The sequence below is a fragment of the Macrobrachium nipponense genome, chromosome 39 (genome assembly GCF_015104395.2).
Source record: "Macrobrachium nipponense isolate FS-2020 chromosome 39, ASM1510439v2, whole genome shotgun sequence".
NCBI classification, from domain to species: domain Eukaryota; kingdom Metazoa; phylum Arthropoda; class Malacostraca; order Decapoda; family Palaemonidae; genus Macrobrachium; species Macrobrachium nipponense.
Genome location: NC_061099.1, coordinates 28,815,175 through 28,830,174, shown reverse-complemented (window position 1 = coordinate 28,830,174; position 15,000 = coordinate 28,815,175).

Here is a 15,000-nt window from a genome sequence, read left to right as displayed (position 1 = left end):
ACAAACTATTAAGCAAGATGGTGAATATTATATAGTCAGTGTTGACGTTGAATCCTTTTTTACTAATGTACCAATGACCGAAACCATTGATATAATTTTAAATAAGATTTTTATTGATGCTGACACTCGGTTTTATGGTTTTGATAGATCTACTTATAAAGAATTTTTGGAACTTGCTGTGTAAGATTCCATATTCGTGTTTAACCAGCAGCTCTATTCGCAGATCGATGGAGTTGCTATGGGATCACCTTTAGATCCCATAATTTGCAAAAACAATTTATGTCTGACTTGGAAACTAAATTTCTAGACCAGGGTAATTCTTCTTTTAAACCAACGTATTATGGAAAATATGTGGACTATACTTTTACACTTTTTAAACATTCATGGTAAAGTTCACAATTTTTAGAATACATTAATCAACAACATCCGAATATTCAATTTACGATGGAGATGGAGAACAGAGGCAGTTTACCATTTCTAGGTTCACAAGGACTAACTCTGAATTTACCACGGCTGTGTATAGAAAAAAGGACATATACGGGATTAGCCAACAATTACTATAGTTCATGTCAAAAAAAATCCTCAAATTAACCACTATTTACACTTTAGTTAATAGATAATTAAAATACTCTTCCAGTTAGCCAATATTTTATAGGGAAGTAGAATTTTTATCAAACTTCTTTTAGAAAAATTCATATCCTAAAGACATAGTTCATAGAATCATTAATAAACTATTAACTAAATTTCTCCAACCTACAGTTAATTTTAATGTTCCGAAAAAACTGTGTTTTGCTTCTATCCTGTATGTGTCTGATACCAAGTTCTCACTTACTCAAATCATAGAACAGGAAATTCCATGACTTCAACTCAAACTCATTTCGAATAATCCATGTAAAGTAGGTTTATTTTTTTTTTTTTTTTAAAGATCGCTTGCAGCCCTTCATGAGATTGGGCTCTTATATTGGATCGACTCACTCGAAAATTACTGCAAGTGAGGTATTACAGCCATATGGGTTTCAGCTTTCGTACAGGTCAAAGACTTAAGCAACCAGAGTTTCCCAATATCAAAAATCATGCTGCAGTTTATAAAATAGAAGTCTTGAAGCAGAACTTCTCCATAATTGGCTATACGAAGGACCCAGGTCACTTAACCACCTTGGTCATTACTCATAAAAAGGCTAGTTCTTCACTAAACAATAATACCTCTGCTTCAACTTATAGCGGGCATAGTTTTCGTTTTGACTGGGAAGTCAGTTTTGTCATTCCCTCTTCTCTTACATTGGATGGCTGGTGTTTTAGTATTCTCTCCCTTGTTTATTTTACTGTCTTTTTAAAAAATAATTACTCTTTCTTACAGTTTTTTAATGTCAGTTTTAATCTTTATTCTCATTTTTTATCTTTTGTGAATTTTTTTTTATATATTATTATAATTTGATTATTCTTTTATTTCTTCACAGACTGATGATGCACCGTGTTGTGTGTGAGAAACGTTTTTGATAATAAATTACGGCCTTGTACTAAGATATATTATGGAACCTCCTGAAGTACTTTATAGATATATATATATATATATATATATATATATATATATATATATATATATATTATATATATATATATATACATATATAATATACATATATATATGTATATATATATATATATATATATATATATATATATATATATATATATATATATGTGTGTGTGTGTGTGTGTGTGTGTGTGTGTATGTGTGTGTGTGTGTGTGTATAAATATATGTTTATAACTGAATCACAAAAGTATGGAACATGATGAACATATAAATGAAGTAAAATGTCATGAAGTGAAAAAGCAGAGTGGTGTTTCACTTATTGTACATCCCATATACTATACTGTTTTAGAATTGACACCATTATGATGAACATATATATAAAAGAAAATTCCAATAGGGAAAGTGAAAGTGGTGCAAGGCCTTTCGACTTACCATCCTTTACTTAGCAGAGTGATAGAAATATTAAATTAAGTTTACAAAGAAAGCTAGTATAATTGATAGATTGGGATAATAAAGGAAAACGATGTACCTGGAATCCTCCACAGTTGAAGAATTAGTGGACCCACCAAAATAAGAGTAATTATTAAGAGGTTCTACAATAGATTCAGCCCAACAGCTCAGCAGGAGGGAAGGGTCAATTAAAAGACTATACACAAACTTACTACCAAAAAATTATAGTAGAAAGAATACTCTAAGTGCATATATTTATAAAAGCAAAACTCTCAATATAATCTCCTTTTAGTAAACAATCATAATTTTTGTAAAGTGAACATTTTCAAAAATATATTAAAAATGCAAACACAGAGAAAATATGCATAAGGTAACTAAGTCAGTGATTTTATCTTTAAGGTCATTCTTGACTATTTTACTGATACAGGGGTCGAAATAATGTATGGCAGGTCTAATGTTAAAATTACAGCTGGAATTAAGCTGTATAAAAGCAGATTCTAAAAGATTTCATAAAGAGAAAGCTTTCAATCTTGCAATCACTGAACCTTCAGTGCAAGTTATCCAGTGAGAGCTTCCACTTAAATGAATGAATTTTGCATTGGATGTTTGCCCGGTTTTAACAGAATACTTATGCTATTTAATTTGTACACGAATTAAACAACATAAGTATTCTGTCAAAGCTAGGCAAACATCCAAAAAGCAACCTCTCACTGGAAAAATCGGACTGAAAGTTCAGCGATTGCCAGATTAAAAGAATTCTTTTCACGAAATCTTTTAGAATCTCTTATTATACAACTTGCTTCCAGCTGTAAATTTTAACCTTAATCCTAGCTCTGGCATGTATTATTTTATCTTTAAGAATGATCTTAAAGATAAATCACTTACTTAATTACTAATTTGTAATCAGCTTATTCGTTCCAGGGTAATTTTTTGGTGGTCATTCTGTGTATAATCTTTTAATTGACTCTCATCTGCTTCTGAGCTGTTGGGCCCAATCCTTTGTAAAATCTATTAAACATTTACCCTTGTTTTGATATGCCCACTAATTCTTGAGCTGTGTTGGATTCCAGTTATATCTTTTTCCTTTATTATCCACAACTGTCAGTTATAAGTGCTTTCTTGGTAAACAAATTTTCATATTTGTATCAGTCTGCTAAGTAGAGGACAGTAAGTAGATAGGCCTTCCACCACTCCGCTGTTTCACTTTCCATCATAGCATTGGCTATATATATATATATATATATATATATATATATATATATATATATATATATATATATATATATAATATATATTTATATATGTATATATATATACATATATTAAGATTTTTGTAGATGTAGATGTAGCTTGGAAAAGACCTAGAGAAACATTTTATTTAACTAATGACAAACTTGAATTTCGTAAACATAGCATTTTCAAATTACCATACTATAAAAGGTTTTTAGAATTTTCTAGAATACTGAAGCTTTTCCACATAAATGCTGTTTTCATTGATATTATTGTTAAGAGCTCGTAAAGATTTTTCTGGCTTCATATATCCTTGCAAAAAGTGATAAAATATATCACGACCAAGCTGGAAAATCACTTTTTTCAATCAAACAGTACCAATATTCAGTGAGGACTGGTCAAATACCGAATGCATTTTTAGTACATATGTGAGATTTGGATCATCATGTTACCTGGAGTCAGGCAAGATCCTTAATGCTGTGTACCGACACAGTTAAAAGGAATATCATTGACTCTTGTTTCATCAAATCAAATAATGGAAGTGTTATAAATTTAAGTCTTGGTTTGTTTAGAGTCGATGCCCTAATAATTAAAAAGTTGTAAATAATATAAGTAACAAAATTAATATATTCAGTTGTATAAATATTCATCGACGAAGAAGCTCTTTACGGCTAAAATGGTATTATTTTGCCGCGAAGCAGCTCTTTGTGACGAAGACAAAGAGGCTGAAAATTATATTTCGTATATTTCTTGTAAAATTAAAAGAGAACCGCATAACTAATCTAAGCATTGGAACGTATAGCACATGCCAAATATTTTAGTAGTCTATTTTGTTTAATGCTTCAATGCAATTGGTATTATTTCCATTTTGTAAAGGACTGTCTTTGTACGTATTAGACCTCACGTTCCCAAGTTCCTGGCTGGCGGGTGTTTATGAACTTCACAACTGTAACATAATCAGTACAACGTATTTTAGTTCGGCAAAACAACCATTGCAAAATAAATGAAGATGAAAAGAATCACAGATTAACAAACTTTTCTAAACTATTTCCAACCAAACATCTTAAAGGAATCGTCGGGACGTAATCAGTTGCAGGCTTGGCTGTAAAGCCAGCTGGACTCTGCTGAAGTAATTGTAATAATGCACAAAACCATTGTGTAAGTGATAAAGTTTATATATACATATATATATCTATATATATATATATATATATATATATATATATATATATATATATATATATATATATATATGTATGTATGTATGTATGTATGTATGTATATATATATATATATATTATATATATATATATATATAATATATATATATATATATATATCTATATATATATATATATATATATATACATATATATTCATATATATATTAGGGATTTTTGTGGTCAAATGACACTCGTTTAAACAAAATGAAACAAAACATCTAACTGGCAACTTAACCTACCTTTGTTCCGTTGCATACCCCCTTAGGAATTGGCAAAGATAAACTCCCGTGGTCACAAAAATACATTTTTTATTTCCCAAAATTAGTAAACATTAAAATGGAATAAAATTAATTAACTCTGACTCAAAAGAAACGTTAAACTATCATATTCCTCTCAAGATCATATTTAAGTAAGTATCCCCTCTTCCCCTAAGTGTCCAAACATTATTAGTTTATTGATAGTCAAAACCAGTGCGAGAATAAACCCATTGGTGACTTCGAATCCATCTGAAATAAAGACACCATAATTAGGACATCGCTTAAATATTAAAGTTAGTCAATAAAGAATGTGTGGCGCACCTCACTTCCTTTTCTCTAAACTCAAGTTTACTTTTCCAAAGTTCTCTCTTACGTTACCTTGTCCGACGGACCTGCAACACCTCTTCCAGGCGTGTTCTAAACTCTCGTAATCAAAATCAGTGAGTCCCCCCTTTGCAATTGTTCTTCGAATTTTGTGTCATTTTCTGTTTGTTACGAACACACACACACACACCGATTGGCACACAATAGTCATGCATGCTTCATGCCTGAAACTCGTGATTTTCGAGGCGTGTCACTGACCACAAAGTGCACTGGTAAGCTATCCTGTCTGCTTTTTTCATTTCAGCATCCTCGAGGAATCCAGCGTTTTGCACTTGTCTCTAACCGGCAAGAGCTAAAGTTAACATCCCGTTATTGTGCCTTTAAATTATATATATATATAGTATTATATATATATATAATATATATATATATATATATATATATATATATATATATGTATGTATGTATATATATGATATATATATATATAATATATGTAAGAATTACATATATATATAAACCAGTGACCTGGGGTCATGGCATTAGGAGGGTTCTACGTGACCAAAGCACACCTTAGATTACGCTATGCGTTGTCTGCAGTAGCCTGATCTAGCTCAAAGCTTTGTCAACATCTTTATGTTATGATAACTTTGCACAACAACTTCCATGGGAAGAGGTTGACTGTTAACCTACGCCGGAAACTTGTAACTTCCGAGCCAGGCGAACTACGTATGTGTTTTTATATGAATTGCTGAGATAGCTAATGTTCCGCTATCGACGCGATGCTTTAGAATGGCAGTTCTAAGCCAAATCTCAAACATATCGGTCGTCCGACCGAGCTGCATCTCCTAGTATGGAGTTACAGAATAAAGTTGTTACTTTGTGCAACTAGCCTGTTTGAATCATCTCCTCTAGGACAAGAAAGAACCTCTCTACTAAGATATCCAAGGGAGATGAGAGGAACCAAACATTACTTACGGATAACAGCCGTAAGGAAAAAACAAAAAAACAAAAAAAAAAAAGTCTATCGCCAAGCGATAAGGACATTAGAAAATGGTGGCAAGCGGAACAAACGAAGAACATAATTAACAAGACCCATATCAGCGACCGAAGGTCTACAAAGAACTAACTTCCACCTTCAACATCAAACGAAACCAGAGGAAACGGGATCTTCAATCAACGCAACAGTTTATGAAGACGCAACTATGTCCTTCATCGAGAGGAATACAAGCATTTAACACTGACGTTTGAGCAAACTGTTATCACTTATCTTCGAGAATCTACACCGGACGAGGGCGGCATCGAACATCAACGGAAAGAAGAAAACAAACACAGGGAACATCACCCGTTCGCGAGCAAGGACGCAGAGTGGACAGCTATACGCAGTAGTGCAAGGACGGAGGCTGTGACGTCATCAATCTGGGACTTCTCAGAGCATCGTGCACGAGAGAAGGCCGTGACGTCATCACGACTTCCGACGCGAGAACGTGGACGGAACTGTGACTCATCCCATGTCAAACAATCCTTCGCAATATAATCTGGAGCTAAGTACCATTTGTATCTATTCAGGTCTTTCCTCAGTGAAGTGTTGTTCATCAAGAGTCGATCGTCCAGTATTCTGGGGGTGAGTTGTTCGCCATATTAATCTTCTTTCATTACAGAACTTATCTTCAACTACGAGGTTCTCGCCCGCAGATTAATTTTTTTTTTCTTTTCTAGTTGTCATTAACCATTTCTGCAGGAATTCTCCGTATAATATTTTATCATATTATCTGTATTTTGTATCTTTTGGGGGATTTTCCTATTATTATAACACACTTATACAGTACCTTGCTTATGCGTTTACGTAGTGGTCGAGTGTACTCTTATAGATATTTTGATAGGATTGCAAGGAATAGAAGTGATAAGAAAAAAGTGAAAGCCGAAAATGGCAACCACTACCGGCTGGCAACCCCAACGTGGTGGACTCCGTTAGCGCGAGGTCACCGCGATCGTCCCTTTTCAAGGTCGGGTCAATGGGTTCCTGCCTCAAAATGTTGAGGCATGGATCTCATCTGTAGACGCTCAATTTTAAATGCAAAAAGCATCACAGACCCAGCAGTACAATTACAGGAGGCCAAGAAGCTTCGTAGACTTCGCTAAAGGCGACGCAAGTGCGTATCTAAGGGGGGTTTCTTTCCAAGAAGCGCTTACATGGGACGAGTTCAAAATAAGATTACGTGCCGTGTATGTGGGGGTGAAGAGGCTTTAGATGTAGTATTGGCATTGAGAAATATCCTTAACCAAGCCTCCATGACTCAGCTCAATGTTGTCGAGCGGGCGGCGCTAATTGCCGACGGCCTAAATGAATATCAGGATAGTTTATGTAACTCCGGGTGGGTTGCGGGTGCTAACATCAAAGTGAAAGATTTTATCCGTTTGATCTACCTTACGTCTATCACTGTAATATTGCCGAAGCGTTAGTACGGTGTTTTGATAAAAATTGCAGCCCGACAGTACGGAATAGATGTGTATAAACAAAACAAAAAAACATGTCAAATGTACCGACCTAGATCCTTCGCTCATTCAAGTTTTTGCAAAAAATGAGAACAAGCCACAACAAGTAAATGTGTACATAATAATAATCAAGTTGCAGGGATGGTTTGTTATAACTGTAAACGACCAGGTCACATGATTTCAGACTGTCGGACGCGTTTTTGTTCAATACACAATAGTTCAACTCATTCATATAACCGTTGCTACTCGGAGGAATCAACAGACAAACGCTACAAAACACGCAACCCAGTTGCTAGTGCAAATAAAAAGAAGGGTCCTCAGTACTATAAGAAGAAACAACCAAACGGAAATTCTGCACAACAGCAGAAACAAACAAATCGTGCTTCAGGTACCTCTGTTCCTGGGCCGTCTAGCCAAACTCGCAAGGGCAAGCGAATTTTCAGGGTGTGATAAAAACAAAACAATACCACGTAGTTCACTCCAAGGGGGGAGAGGGCGATGTTGGGTCATCAATATCAACATCTTTTGTATCAAATAATCAGTTTAATCATTTATCAGATCATTGTGAGGACAATTGATTTTCCTATGAAACACACGGCCGAATCAAAAAATCTGTGCAGGTTCCCGTAGATTTGCAACAAATTCATGCAATATAGTCAAAACGAGTTGCGACCAAACCTTACATGCAGTAAATTTGGACCATAAGTCATTCACTTTGTTCTTTGATTCTGGTAGTCCACGTAATATAATGGATTTAAGGACTCATCATTTACTCTTTTCAAATTTCCCTATAGAAAAGTCCGGAATAAGGCTCTCGGGCATTGGGAATAATGAATTAAATGTTGTGGGCGTAACTCATGTACAGTACAAGGTCGGTAAGCGCACGTTAGCCGATACCTTTGTCGTTGTACAAAACATTAATATGTATCCCGCAGTAATTATCGGATACCCGTCTATGGGCACTCAAAATATTATCTTAGCACCTGCAAAACACGGCGTGTATATCAAAGGGAAATTCTATAGGTCTTCTAATACCCTAAAATCTGTTTTAGATAATAAAGAGACAGACAGAGTGTCACTTACATTACGGAACCAATCACCTGTCTCATGAACCAAGAAATAATACAGGCAACCCAACAGAACTCTCGCTCACCGTAATATCAGCTTGCACGCAAAACCCTCGAACCTAACGTAACTTCAAATATATTAGTGCGTGTAAAAAGAACCTTGCCAGGATCTGAAACATTAATCCTTTCCGAAACTCTGAAAACACACGGATTATCCGTCACACAAGCCGTTTATACAGTCGGCTCACAACAGCAATGTCAATATCGAAGTCTGTAATCATTTGAATACCACTTTAGTAATCCACAAAAAATCAACATATCTTGGATGCCGAAGTTTATAAACATCGCATTCGTTTTACCGTAGCTGAGATAAATCACGCTCAATCAGTCGCGGATGAAACCCTTTTGCAATCTATAAAGAACAAAATCAATAAAGATATTCAAGAAGAAGAAATTCAGCAGAAATTTTTGAATCTGTTAACTAAATATCATGATGTTTTTCCACTACGGATGGAACCTTAGGAAAAACGGATGTCATAGAGCATCAAATCAGGCTCAAGGACAAACAGAAAGTAATCTATGTACCTTCGTACAGACTTCCTATGAAATTTCAGAATGAGATAACAGAGGAAGTAGGTAAAATGTTAAAGGAAGGAGTCATTAGGAAATCAAACAGCCCTTATAATTTTCCGTTAATAGTAGTACCGAAAAAAGATCGAACTTGGCGGATATGCGTAGATTTTTTCGTCGTTTAAACGAAGAAACAATCCCTGACAGATTCCCAGTACCATGTACCGATGATATCCTATCTTACTAGGCCAGAATAAATATTCACCAGCCTAGACTTACTAAAAGGATTTCATCAGATTCCGATGGAACAAGAAAGTATCCATACACTGCCTTTCAGCACAGCCAGGGGACATTATGAATTTTGCGTATGCCTTTTGGTTTACGTTGTGCTCCTATAAACTTTTACTCGTATGATAAACGTCGTGTTTGGAGATTGTTGGGAGATATCCTCATGCCTACATGGATGACTTAGTAATCTTTTCCAACACTTAGAAGAGCATTTACGTAAATTGGAGTTAGTGTTACAAAGGTTAAGGCAGCATAATTTAAGGGTAAAGATAAGTAAGTGTGAATTTTTAAAACAGAACTAGTCTATCTAGGTTTCACGGTTTTCTAGTGAAGGTCTTAAAGTCGTCCACGATAAGGTGTCGGCTATCCGTAACTTTCCGATACCTACTAACGTCAAGGGAATACAGCAATTTTTAGGGTGTAGCGGATATATAGGAGGTTCATTAGGAAACTACTCCATCATAGCCGCTCCCCTAACCGATCTTATAAAAAAGGGCGTAGATTTCGTATGGTCTGAAATTCATCAACAGGCGTTCGATAAATTGAAAGATGAACTGTGTAGTTCTCCTATCTTGAAATTTCCTGACTTCAATAAGGAATTTTCATAGCAACAGACGCCTCAGACCATAGGAGTAGGTGGGGTATTGCTTCAGGCAATATGATAGACCAGTTTTTGTTTTTTCCCTATAGCTTTTTATTTCACGTAAACTGAGACCTTCCGAAAGTAAATATGCAGTATAGACAAGGAAGGGCTCGCTATTGTAATTCACTCGTGCACTTTAAATCATAATTTACGGTTATCCCGTTAAGGTTCTCACTGATCATAAGCCCCTAACCGACTTCTTTAAAGGCTTTAGTCACAGCCCCAAGCGAACTCGGTGCACATGATCATTCAGGACTTTGGCGCGAGGATCGGGTATTTACCTGGGAAAGCAATATCATTGCTGAGCATTATCACGCAAACCCCTCTTCATCTTGTACCGAGCCATTAGCTGAATTAATAGATATCTCAACCTCCATGCCGTTGTTAAAACTATATCCGAACAGGAAGATCTGGGCTGGAGTGCTGAACTATTACAGACAGAACAAAGAAAAGATCCGCAAATAGAAAAAATCATCATTGCGTTAAACGGAAATCCGAAGGGAAAAGAATACCTAAAGTATAAGCAACAGAATTATATCCTACAGGAAAATCTCTGTGTAGATCTGTGACGAGGAAAACCCGCAACACACCGCCAGATTGAATAAACAACCAGGTGGTGGTGCCTATCTCACTCATACCCACTGTCTTAAAGTGGTTGCATGAAAATCCACTGCACGGACATCCGGGTTATACCTTGATGTCACAGAAAGCCAAATCCTTATTTTATTGGCATACGATGCTTAGAGATATAAAAAAAGCACATAGCAAATTGTCGCACTTGTCAAGAATACAAAGGGCACACGAAGACACCTGTCAGCCTAGGGGCTTACCCCGTGCCAAAATCAACCCTTTGAAAGAGTACATTTAGATTTATTAACAGGATTTTACGAGTCAGACAGAGGAAATAAGCACCTCCTAGTAATTATAGACGCTTTGACTCGATATACAGAACTTATAGCGCTTAAAACAAAAACCGCGGTTGAGTGCGCTAGGAATTCCACACACCATTACATCAGACTCGGGCGGGAGTTCAATAATCATTTCCTTAACTCCTTGTGCGAATTCCTTTGCATAAAGAAAATCAATACCATGATCTATCACCCAGAGTCTAATGGGCTAGTGGAAAGGGCAAATCGTAAGGTTTTAAACATTTTAAGGTCACCTTAGGGGGGCAGACCCCAATTGGGACATTGCCATACCTGCGGTACTAAGCACACTTAATCACTCGTATCATGTGTCTATTAAAATTACACCGCACGAGGCACTGTACGGTATCCAGCTAGAACACCTTTGCCATGTACTAAACGCCTACAACTAATTTATCAAATCCTCTAAAGGATGTTATGGATGCAAGCATAAGTCGATATAACATACTTCGTAAGAATCTAGAAGAAGCACAAAAAAAATAATAATGAAAAGAAATCATGATAAAATAGCTAAGCCAACTAGAACACATGCCGTGGGCGATCAGGTATACATACAAGATATCGTACGTAAAGGTTTAAATTATAAATGACACCTAAGTTTGAAGGCCCGTTTAACATTTTAGAAATATTAACGGCCAATAGATTTAGGGTTCAAAATGTATCCAAACCCACTGATGTGAGAATAGTTCCATTGGCACATATCAGAATCTAAAGAAAGGTAGATGGAGTGAGGGAAAAAATGGGTTGTATTTATGAAACTTGTATAATAATTTAAATATATATATATATATATATATATATATATATATATATATATATATATATATTAATCATATTTGTATGTAAACCTATTCTTTTACACGAGTTATTCATATATTTTACTCATTGCAGGTTTTCAAAAATGAATCTGTTATTGTTAGGAGTGATATTGTGTGTTCAGACATCTTTGTTGTATGGAACGAGCGCTAGGACGAAAGAAATAGAATTTAATCATGGCTCGATTATCGAGAGAACAGACGGACGTTTTTATAGTGTCAAGTAATATAGTCTAGAAGTGGATATGCAGGCCATATTTTTGCCTGAAGATGACGTCCTTAACTTAAAGAATGACCTGATGAGGTTGCCATTTCGCTTAAGGAAATGCACCAACGTAATTTTCATGCTAACTCAGAGATTTCGCTAGCTCAAACCCTAAGCGTCGCGGAAATGTTGTCTTATGACATACAAAATAAAACGCCGAGGCAGAGGAACTTGCTCGTGACTTGCTGATGTGGTCTGTGCGGCACAATAATCTCGAACGCCGCAACCCCGCTTATTCTGGCTGGACGAAACATCTTAGGATCTGTTGCGAATCTAGGCTTAGGAATTTCAAAACCGCCTTAAGATAAATAATCAAAATAAAAGAATTGAGTTTTTGCAACACAAACCGACAATTAGCTTTGTCTGAACTTCGCAGTCCAGTTATCTTCAATCAATCAAATAATAGTATAGTAAACGAACATTCAAATAGTATCGATCAGGTTATGGAAGTTCAACATTTGCTGGCTACGTTAGCTTACTATAGTTCGAAAATAGATCATATCCGTGTGAAAATATCACATTTTATTGAGAAATCAAAAGATTATGTAAAAGCTATTACGTTAGCGACAAAGGGTGGTTTATCTCCACACCTCATGCCTATTAAAGATCTGACGTTAACTTTGGAAAACGGACGGACGAGAAACTAGGTTATATTCATTTATTAGACGCCCATAAAGTAGAGTTCTATTATAGCCTAATATCAGTCAGCGTTGAAAATTATAGGATTATGATCACTATACCTTTTGATTCTTCCGATGCTTGGCAATCATACAAAATAGCACCGTTTCCTACTTTCATTACGAATAACTCAAGTCCTGTAATATCCAATTGACGGGGCATGTTCTGATTTCTTCTGATAGGAAATCATTTACAGTCATTAACGACTTAGATAAACTCACTCATGTTCAGAAGCCATGAATAATAAAATTTGTACAGCTGACTCTTTTGAATTCTATCCTATATCAACGGATTCATGTGAGTTAGGCATAGTGCTAAACGGCTCTGGCTCTCTCATACAAGCGAAGGTTGTCTGGGGAAACTTTATCCCTTTTACAGTAATAAATTCAATTACAGAATGAATAATGGTTCCTGGATCCGTTACGACAAAACCGGTTTCCACGTCGTATGCCCGGATGGGACCACCGCCCATTCCCCAATCTTTGTAGCAGCTGATGGTTGTACGGGGACATCTACAAAACTACACCGTCAGAGGGGTCAACACGATAATACGTGAGAAGGCGTATTTTGCGAACTATACTTGGCGTCTACAATTATCCCATCATACCTCTCCCATACAACGCGCGGGTGGCTCATCGTTTGACGCAACTGGCTGAGATGAACCACGCGTCACCGACTTATGCAGGTGGAGAAAATCTTCGTTACTACATTCTGCTGGCCGTGTTCAGCGTGACGGCCATATTGGTTATCGCCGTCAACATCTTTGCTTGGCCTAGGCGGGAGCACGACAGTTCGCCGCGGACAGTTCGCCGCGTGCCAGTTCGCCGCAGAGCCAGTTCGTCGCGGCGACAGTCGCCGCCAACCTTTTCGCCAGCGAACCATTTCGCCGCCAATATAAAAGCTGGCAAACATGCACAGGATATATTAAATGAGGAATAGGATAATAGGAAAGTATAGCCTAGAGATTGATAAATTTATAACGTACTATTTATTATCATTATTGGTATTTATTATCATTTTCTCAATGAAAAAGCCAAATTTCCCTCAATGAAGAAGCTTACGAAGCTTATACAATTTGGGTTAGCATGGTCAAACAGTTTGTCAAAATGAGTAAAGTACCTAATTATATTCCTCGCAGTTTCTCGACCGTATCTCAGAGATCAAACGGGGCAAACTACTACTAGTTGGTAACGTGGTTAACAGTTTGCTAAATAAGTAAATCCTCGCAGTTTTTTTTTCACTCAACTGTATCTCATTTTGTGCTACAGTGCCCCACCATACCCAGCTCTAGCCTTTGTTTCCGTCTGATGACGTACCTGATGTTTTCGAGGAGCTCAGCCAACACCTTCCAGATGTTTTGCAGCCAGTGTTCGACTATTTTGAGGACACTTATATAGGACGTCCGAATCGCCGTGGATTAAGACGTGCTCCTACATTTCCAATTGAATTGTGGAATGTACATGACCGTGTCATAAATGGTGAAGACCGCACCAACAATGTTGTCGAGGCATGGCATCGTTCTGTCCAAGTCACACTGGGTGAAATTCGGCCTTCGATATGGAAATCATAAAGGACTTACTCGATCGCAAAAACTTAAGGAGACAATGAAATTGAAGGACTCTTGGCGGAAATCTTCCCCCCCCCCCCCCCCCCCCCCCCCCCGGCGTCGCCCCGATATGAACTTTTAAATGAGAGAATCTAAACTATCATGAATAATATCGTAATAGAGATAACGAATGGACTATCTAGAGGACTAGCACACAACTTCTGAAGAGACAGCACGATCAATGTATCATACGGTATGAATCATGTTTTAGATATTATATAGTTTCAGATATAATATAGTGTTCAAATGAAGTTTCATGATTAAATTTTTCAAAACAATCTTTCTTTATTTTTGTCTATTTTTGCCTTTGATCTCTGAGATACGGTCGAGCGAAAAAACTGCGAGGATGACTTTACTCATTTGGCAAACTGTCTGACCACGCTAACCCAACTTGTGGAAGTTTGCCTCCTTTAATCTCTTGAATAAATGCGGTCGAGTAAAAGCTATATAAGCTTTGTATTAGCTTCTTCATTTTGAGGCAAATGTTTTTTTTTCATTGACAAAATGATAATAATACTAACGTGTTAAATTATCAATCTCTAGGCTATACTTTCCTATTATCCTATTCCTAATTTAATATACCCTGTGCATGTTTGCCAGCTTTTACATTGGCGGCGAAATGGTTCG